Below are 9,385 nucleotides of genomic sequence, written 5' to 3'. Positions count from 1 at the left end.
ATATATATATATATATATATATATATATATATATATATATATATATATATATTCCTAATAGTTCCCGGGACCTCTGTAATGTCTCAATTCATGCCAAAAGTAGCTTTGTGTGCGGTTAACGAATTTAAAGTACAAATTCTCACAAAATTATCACTTAAGGATACTAAAAACGCTATAAAGCACCCTAGTTTATACTCAAATAATAGGTGTCTTGGGAGCTTATCAATAAGTGAAGGGGAATATGTTTCATTTTACTTTAGCAAAAATAAAGGTGAACCTTTAAGTCCAAATGAGCAAGGGGACGAGAAAATAGGATGTGACGGGATTATCGTGGAAAATGAAGGGACTTTTACGTTTAATCTAATTGAGAGTGTTGAGTGGGGAGACTTTGGTAAACTTGAAATAGAAGAGGGTAGGAAGGAGAAATGGTATGAAGAGAATACTAATAATGAAAACGTCTCGAGATAGAGAGGAAAGGGAAGTTCAACTCGTCTTAGATGAGTCTAGGATGATGTGTGAAGCTAAAATTATATTCTTCCATAACAAGTTTACACATCAATTCAATCATCAGTTTCATCATCTAAACAAGAAATTAAAAAAACCCATATGCATATCAATGACGTTCATACTTAAGCTCAAAATTGAAATTTAATACATCAATGCAATCATCAACAATGAAAGAAAACATTAAGGGATAGTTCTATAGTGTTCTACAAACCAATATAAACATTCAAATCATTCAAAAACATTCAAAGCATGGTAGGATAAATTCTCAACATTATATTCTTCCAACTCCATAAATATTCATAAACAGTCGCATGCTCTCGTGTATCGCCGCCGTTAAGTAATTCATGTTGCGGATTTGATGGTAGGTTGGTAAGTCTTGATCGGGCTCCATGATCAAGCCCGATCAAGACTTACCGACCTACCATCAAATCTGCAACATGAATTACTTAACGGCGGCGATACACGAGAGCATGCGGCTGTTTCCATCGATGCAATTCGACTCCAAATTCTGTCTCGATGACGACACGCTGCCAGACGGCACGTTTGTCCGGAAGGGCACTAGGGTTACGTACCACCCATACGCAATGGGCCGGATGGAATTAATCTGGGGGCCCGACTGTCTCAAGTGCAATAATGTACTTTCAGTATAAAAATAATGTACCTTATATTCATGGTGCACACAGCTATGTGGACCATGGTCCACGCAATAATTTGCCTGCCTTGAAAGCAGCCAAAAGAAGCTAGTCAACGCGGAAGCAATGGTGTCCCTTCCCGCCAAAAGGAAGCTGATGATGACGATATCTCGGAGCAATTTATCGTCGTCGATGATTCCCATGAATCTCGAGAGAAGATCGGATTGGTCGGAGCCGTCGCCGCCACCGCCGCATTCCCTCTTTCGTTTGATCATCTCCTTCGCCAATTCATTGATCAAACCGATAGCCTCGCCGAGCTTCTTCTCGGACCCGATATTCAACAATCTCTTGACCTTCCACACCGCTGGCGAGACCGTCATGGCGCGCTCCGCCGAGAGTTTCGACACCGGCAGGGACAAGCTCAAGTACCCCGGATCCATCCCGAAAGAGAATTTGCAGATATTATCAAACGAGAATCGCCGCAGAACATCCTGGAAGTCCAAAACTTCCCGGTTTTCCCCGTAAAACAAAAGGAGAGGGAACAACCTCGTCCTAACCTCGGCAGCCACGATCTCGAAAGCGTAGGTGCGGATCGACACGCTTCCGAACTCCCGGCTCGCCATCTTCCGCTGAAACTTCCACAAATGCCGCGCCCCAACAGATCGCCCAGGATGGAAGCGAACTGTTTCCCCTTCGGAAAGTTGTCAAACTTCGTCGTCAACATGTACTCCACATTTGCAGGATTAGCAGTGATAACGTTGCCGAGAACATGAACGTGAATGGTGCCGGTGGGAGATTTGTTGAGCAGACAAGAATACCAATCGCTCAGATTGCTATGCTCCATAGCCCAGCTTGACGTCAAATAGGCCTTACTAATCTCACACTTACACAGAGGTTTCAGTTTTGAAACAGAACCAATTACCAGAAAGACGATTGCCAAAAGAAAAAGAATGATTGCAAAAGCTTCAAAAGCCATGGCCATAGAGAAAAAGAGGAGAGAGAAAAAAGGGAAAGTGAGAAGAAGAAGATGGAGTTGGATACACAGAGGTTTCAGTTTCGCCCCTGTCCTTTTTGTAGTTTTCTGCATCGGAAGGACACGTACGGAACAAATCCGCTGGAGGCATGCATGCATATATTGCCTTGTCCCCCTATCAAGTTGGAAGGTCGCTTGGCGTGCTGGCTCTTCCGACCTGCGTGAGGAACTCCTTGCATTGGAAACAAAGTGGCAAATTATAGCAGGACTAGGTCTACCTTGCATTGTAAATTCTGGACTAAAAATAATTTTCAGGTACTTGTAATTGACAAATTTTGTACCTACACTTAACTGTTTTTATACATGTAAACAAATTGAAAGCACATATAGTAATTATAGACACCAAGTATGATAACTATAGACACATAAATTATTAATTGCGTGTATAAATACGTATGCAGTTACCATATTATGATGTATCTATACTTAATAATTTATGTGCTTGTGTTTAATTATCCTGTTATGTACCTCTAATTTATTTATATATACAGAATATTGTAAACTACAAATATAGAATGTGTTAATTGCAGAGCATAATTTTAGATTAGAGTTCACAGTGAAATATGAACTCTGATCCATAGTAAAACAATTGATGATAATATACTAAAACGGATGCAAATGCGACAATAAGGCAAGTATGTCATGTTAAAATTTAGAGCCCACTGCTGCCTTAACCTTCCGATTGAATTCGAATTAGTCACAAAAAAAGTACAATATTTGATTTCATGTGCAAAAAAGTTTGAATTCACAGTGTTGCTTTGCACACAGTTTGTTAGATATATTTGTTTTTGTTTGAGTTTTAGCCCAAAGTAGAATACATTCAAACCTTATTATATGAGTTGCATTGCCACACCGCATTCATATGGATTGTTTAAATAATAATTTACAACTCTAACCATTTGATTAATTACAATACCAATTTATTTAAGATTAACATGAATTAAGGAAAAATTATTTATACTGCATGTCGTCCGGCCACATAACCTGGACAAAAAGATTGAAAGCGACATCGTTCGATCGGACACTTGGCCAAACCTGCGCTGTCTACTACAATATTTAAGCGCCAAGTTATGTTACTTTGACGGTTTTTACATCTTAATTAGATTGCACCTAGCTTTCTCTTTATTATTTCTCTTAGATTTTCTATCTTTGGTAAGACATAGATTTCACATTTACATTGAATCTAATGTTCGTTGGAAAAAATAGCATAAAATGACATTTTAAGTGGTCATTTTGTAGTACAAATATATGTTGGGTCCACTTCTGATTTAGGTCGGATTAAGGTGGATTCGGGTTCTTCGTTTTTAGACGAAAAGATTGATGTTCGTATTGTACGCTTAAAATGGATAATGGGTGAATGAGAAATTATTTCTCAAAGTAGACCCATTTGAAATGGAAATTGCATATGGAAAAGCTTTAAAGTATGTTTTTGTCCCACATTGGTTGGGAAAGTGAGCTTGTATCACTATTTATACAAGAACCTTTTTAAGGCATATATATTGACTTGTATACCATAGAGGCTCTCTCTTGCCTATAGGGGTGGATTGCAAATCAAACCCAAATTTTTGTAACAGTTTCGACTACTTTGTCCTCCTATATATTCCAGGTTGAGCAGTACCAATTTTTCTTTTCATCCCACGTTCTCGTGTGCTCAAACCTTAGAATCGTAGTACGTCTTTTCCTGGGACCGCAACGCTTCTAGCACCTTGGGAGGCGGTAAATAAGGTACTTTCTCCTCCTATATATTCTAGGTTGAGCAGTACCATTTTTTCTTTTCATCCCACGTTCTCGTTCACCGAGTTCTAAGTTTGAGTGCTCAAACCTTAGAATCGTAGTACGTTTTATCCTGGGACCGCAGCGCTTCTAGCACATTGGGAGGCTGTAAATAAGGTTTTAAGGAGAGAGTGCTAAAACCTTAGAATCGTAGTACGTTTTATCCTAGGACCGCAACGCTTTTAGCACATTGGGAGGCAGTAAATAAGGTTTTAAGGAGAGAGTGCAACTCGACTCGTACTTGGAGCCTACCAAAAAATCATCCATCTTCGTCCTCTTGTTTCTCCATTACCTTTCGTGGGTCAATTATTTTCTACATTTTCAAGGATTTTCGAACCTTACTTCCTACATCTAACACTTGTAAGCTAGGGATGAATTCAAGACTATATTGAAGATCTACATTTCATTTTTTCCTAGATAATTAAGTGTAATTCTTCTCTTTTTCATATCTGATCTTTTGCAATGAATAGTTTGAGATTGATGATTGTTGTTCTTGTTTCATTAGGTATGTGTGAGTAGTCATTTAGGGGCATAAGCTAGGGGAGTTTGATCTAGCTTCCTAGCTAGATTCCAATTCATTGATTGATTGCATAAAGGAGTGAAATTGTCTAGTTAGGGCTACTTGATGTTTGTGCAAGCTTAATTGATTTGTGTTGTTGATGTTTAATGGACATTAACATGTTTAGGAAGAGATTCAATTGTAATGAGGGTTGGATTGGAGATCCAATCCAAACCACATTTTTATTCCACAATAATATTAAATAATACAACTATTACATTTAATTTTTAAAATTACCATATCGTTTCCACATATGCTCAATCAATGCATTACGAAGTGCATAATGCGCTTCTTTGTCTTTTATTTATATGATATTAGTCTTGTTTTAATCGTTTTGATGTGATCTTTGAAATGATATAATTTATTTTTAATTATTTAAATCTTATGTTTATGTATTTAACAAAATATGTAATTTCATAAAAACAAAATAAGGATACAAAAGAAATTAATACAAAAGACAAAGGGAAAAATGACATTTAAAATTATTACACCATTTCGGTGTCCATCTATAGTACATCACCAAATTTGGTGATGCACTGTAGACAACAACAAAATGGCGTATAATATGGTGTACAATATGTTATAGCAGACTATTACACCAACATTTTATTTAGTTCTAGTTATGGGTCTAACATTATTGACTCTTATTATAAGTGTAGATATCATATACTTTTCATACAGGAAAAGGGCAACCAAATAGGTCGAAGTGAATATCACTTCCTAAGAAGATGACAAATTAGTCATGGGGTTATAAATTAAACTAAGCTCAATAGGCCGAGGTGAGGATCATTTCCTAAGAAGATGACAAATTAATCAATGGTTATAAACTAAGCTTAATAAATTTCCCTTGCTTAGATTTTACATTCTAAATCTATATGTCAAAAGTAACTGCTTAAGACTTTGTGGTACACTTAAGCGACATGAAGTGACTTTTTCAAAAAAAAAAAAAAAAAAGTTGCCCAAGGAAGAAAAGTAAAGAATCTAGACTCTTAAATAAATAATGAATGCAACAATACATTAATTCAAGTGCAATCAAATTAAAATTTTATTTTTATTTTTTATTTTGTTGCTCTCAAAAGGGCAAGAATACATTATTTCAAGTGCAATCAAATTGAAATTTTATTATTATTATTATTTTCTCTCAAAAGTTTAATCCCCAACCCCAAGGACTTCCTTAAACATAGATGCTAGACATTTGCTCTCAAACTTCATTCCTGTAACCAATTGAACTGCCATGTAATCGGTTTTTATTTTTAAAGGCACAGCTACATGTAATCGATCTACTTGGTAGTGCTCAGGCAGTACCAGGTGCTGCAAACGCCAATAAAATTACAAATGAATTAGAAAATAGTAAGCAACAAAATTAGAAATCTCTAAGGAAATATTTTTTTTTTTTTTTTTTTTTTTTTGTGTAGCTCAGGGTTTCTACCATCAGACACAGTGATTAATTCCCTTTCTGATTGTAGTTGCTCCATTCCCAAAGTCAGGGATCAAACCCTTAACAAAAGGTTAAGGATGGATGAGTCCCTTCCACTCTACCACACCCAAGTTCTAAGGAAATATTGTTACTACCAATTAAAAGCACTTATTTCTATAAGAGTTAAATCTAGAAACGTGAACGACTATGGGTTCTCAGTTCTTTCCTAAATATTCGTTCTCACATAAGTACTCTCTATATATATAAAAGCGAGATTGGTAAGCCCGCAGTAACTAATTGAAAATATATATAAGTGCTGAAATGATATGAATGATCTCTTTATTGTTCTTTTAACAAGGTTTTCTCCTCGCCCTGTAACCCTAACCGGCAAAGGACCACAAGGAGGTAAACCAGCCTAGGTTACCCATAGCTGATCGGCTCAAACCCAGGGGTTTGAAGATCGAACCTCCAACCTCTCGGCTATAGGTAGAACACTCTTACCACCTGAGCTGTCCTTACGGACATCTCTTTATTGTTGACATACCTTCTGGTGGTCCTGCTGGATGATTTGGAGGATTCGTAACCGTCCCCCAACCCTTCAACCGGCGGGCGTATATTGGGGGCAGGCTTCCTGCTTCACTACTAATCATAGGGACTGCACTATCTCTTCCTGAAACTACTTCAATTCATTATAATTATTAATATTATCAACCATCATTCAATTCGATATTATATTATATTGCATATAGAGTACTACATACTGCTTTGCTTATTTTATTATTTTACTGAATTCTTTTATACAAAGGAATAACCAATGATTAAAATTATAGAAATAAAATTGGGAAGAATGGGTAGCTATATATTCTCATTATTATTGGGAAAAAAAAAAAGAAGAAGCTTAAAATGACAATTTTAAATTGATCAAATTTGGTAGCTAGATATGAGAAGGGGTATATTAAACAAAGTCCTAATTGAAAATTATAATTCATTATAGATAAAGGATCACAAATAGTATTTTAATACAGTGTGGGAGAAAAAAATGGATGTGCATGCTTAAGAGAGTTGTTAGTGTTTGTTTGGATGACAATAAAATAATTGTTAGGCATAAATGAAGTATATAGATATATATATATATATATGCACAAGTTGAGTAGTGATTACGTACCATGTTGAGCAGTGCATTGAAACGTGAAGAAAAATGTGATGATCAAAAGAAGTAAGAGAAATAACATTGGAGTATTATTGGAAGTGGCAGCCATTTTCTAATTGGAGAAATTGAAGAGAAAAGAGATTTGGTTATTAGCTGCAGATGATATACAAAGTCGTATTCCTTAGCTTATTTTATAGCCATCCTCATTTACTTTTTCCACGTTTACAAAGACAAATAAAGTCATACTAGGAAATCAATCCTTATACCTTGTATCAAAGTCCACAGTGCACTATGAATCCAGCTGGTGCATGTGTATAGATTTTAGGTAGGTTGCGAGTTTTTGTGTCTTGTATTATAAAATCATATACTTTTAAGAATATGAATTTTGTAGTTTAAAATTTAAATAAATTAATACTCTATAATTGTGTTTTATATAGTTATGTTATGAATTTATGTTTCTTTTCTCTTTCTTAAGCTGTTATATTATCTATTGTTCACACCAATCACACGGTTTCCCACTATTGCAGAATCAAGAAATTTCTTAGTCATTGATTATTTATATATTGATAATAACGATAATTAATGAACCTGTTGTGTTTTCTATATGCTGTTTCCATTTTCAAATGTTTTGACTCTTACATTTTCAAATTCGTATCTGTAGAGAAAAGGAAAATTTTGAATGTGGAGTAGCATAGTTGTAACTTTTCAAATAAGAGGTCTTAAGTTCAAACTCCTCAGTAATTTGATAAAGTATACATGACATGATACTATATTTTAACAGAGTCAATAGTACTTAAAAAAAATTATGCAATCAATTCACAATTGCAAGGTTTAAATTTACAGTAATTACGTAATTAACCTACAATAATGCCTGCATGAATCTATGACGGTGACTTCATTAATCTACAATTTATATTGAATATTTTTCATGCGATCGAGCAGTTGGTGGAGCCTTAATTGCAATTTAATTAGCATATTGGAAAATTCTGAGCCTCCCATTTTGACTGATCCTACCAAAAATTGAAAACAGTAGAAATATTTAGTCAATATTAAATAATTGAAAAAAAAGGGAAAATGAGGGGTTTCCTTTATTATTATTTGTTGACAATAGGAACCCTATTTTGAGTACTATAACTCTATGATAATGTAATATCTGTTCTTAGCTAGCAACTCAAGCTCAAATCCATTCCCATTTATGTGGAAGTGTAAACTGGGTGCCACTGAACTACAAGGCTTTTGACACCAAAAGAATATTTATAAGAATCAAACTAGTTTTTGGCACAATAATACTTAACCATCTCAATCATTTATTTTAAGACTTTTATTTCCATTTCCATTTTGACATGATGACACGTGGGTAGAAATTATGCTACATGATGACACATGACATAGAATAATAACCCTACTTCTATATATTTTCCTCCTCTCTATCTGCCATTCAATATCTGCCAAGAAAAAAAAAAATAGAACCCGGCCTAGTCTTCTCTTGTCATCAATTGATTCAAAAATTAGATGTCAAGAATGATCAAGTTTAGGTGGTTGATTTTGGACTTTTTGAGGTAAGATTTATGTCCACCAAAATTATTTTACCTCAAGAAAATAAAAATTATTTTTCCTAAGTGTTTATGTGATTCATGATTTTGAAGAATTTGTGATATTTAACGTGAAAAGTTTTGATTATATTATGTGTGTAGATATCATACATGCATTTTCCTTCAAACTAGCAGTTGACCCTGTGCGATGCACGGAATGAAAATATATCAAGTGAAATGAAATATTGGAGAAAACGAAAAAAAAAGATGATAAAAGAATATTAATAATTAAATAAATTATAAATTATTAAAAACCTCTTTGTAAACTACATTATAAATTATTAAAGATCACGTGCAATTAATTTTGCTTGAACTATGAGTTCTACTAATTGGCTGGCTGCCTTGATTGATATTGCACGTTGAATCCTCATTAATAGATAGTGGTATTGAAAATCTTGAATGTGTAGTTCTTCCACCCGATAGAAGTAAAGAAGCTATACCACTTGATGTCACATTGATAACAATTTCCCCTTTGGCTCTAATAGACGAAGAAAGTGCCCGCCACAGAACAGTCTTCAAATCCTTGTGTAGAAATTTAATTAGCAGACAATTAATATGGCTAAATTCTCTACAAAAGTCAAAACGAATATGTCAATTAAGTTATTGTAGTAAAGTAAGAAAATAATTAGTTGAAATATTAAACTCACTACAAAATTGTGTACGTATATATATATATATATATATACATATATATATATATATATATATATATATATATATAT

The 9,385-nt window shown here is 34.5% G+C and overlaps 1 long non-coding RNA gene and 1 pseudogene across 1 annotated transcript; both read right to left on the bottom strand.

Annotated features, from left to right (window-relative positions):
- Nucleotides 1–949: 949 nt before the first annotated feature.
- Nucleotides 950–2,226, bottom strand: LOC116023489 (annotated as a pseudogene).
- A 3,299-nt stretch (nucleotides 2,227–5,525) lies between these two features.
- LOC116021695 lies at nucleotides 5,526–7,169 on the bottom strand. Its single transcript, XR_004099039.1, has 3 exons — nucleotides 7,087–7,169; nucleotides 6,466–6,597; nucleotides 5,526–5,815 (listed from the first exon to the last, which is right to left on the bottom strand). It is a non-coding gene; the product is annotated as an uncharacterized LOC116021695 (long non-coding RNA).
- Between the last annotated feature and the right edge of the window lie 2,216 nt (nucleotides 7,170–9,385).

The sequence above is a fragment of the Ipomoea triloba genome, chromosome 6 (genome assembly GCF_003576645.1).
Source record: "Ipomoea triloba cultivar NCNSP0323 chromosome 6, ASM357664v1".
NCBI lineage: Eukaryota > Viridiplantae > Streptophyta > Magnoliopsida > Solanales > Convolvulaceae > Ipomoea > Ipomoea triloba.
Note: the sequence above shows the minus strand (reverse complement) of the source record. Positions and strands in the feature narration are given on the sequence as shown.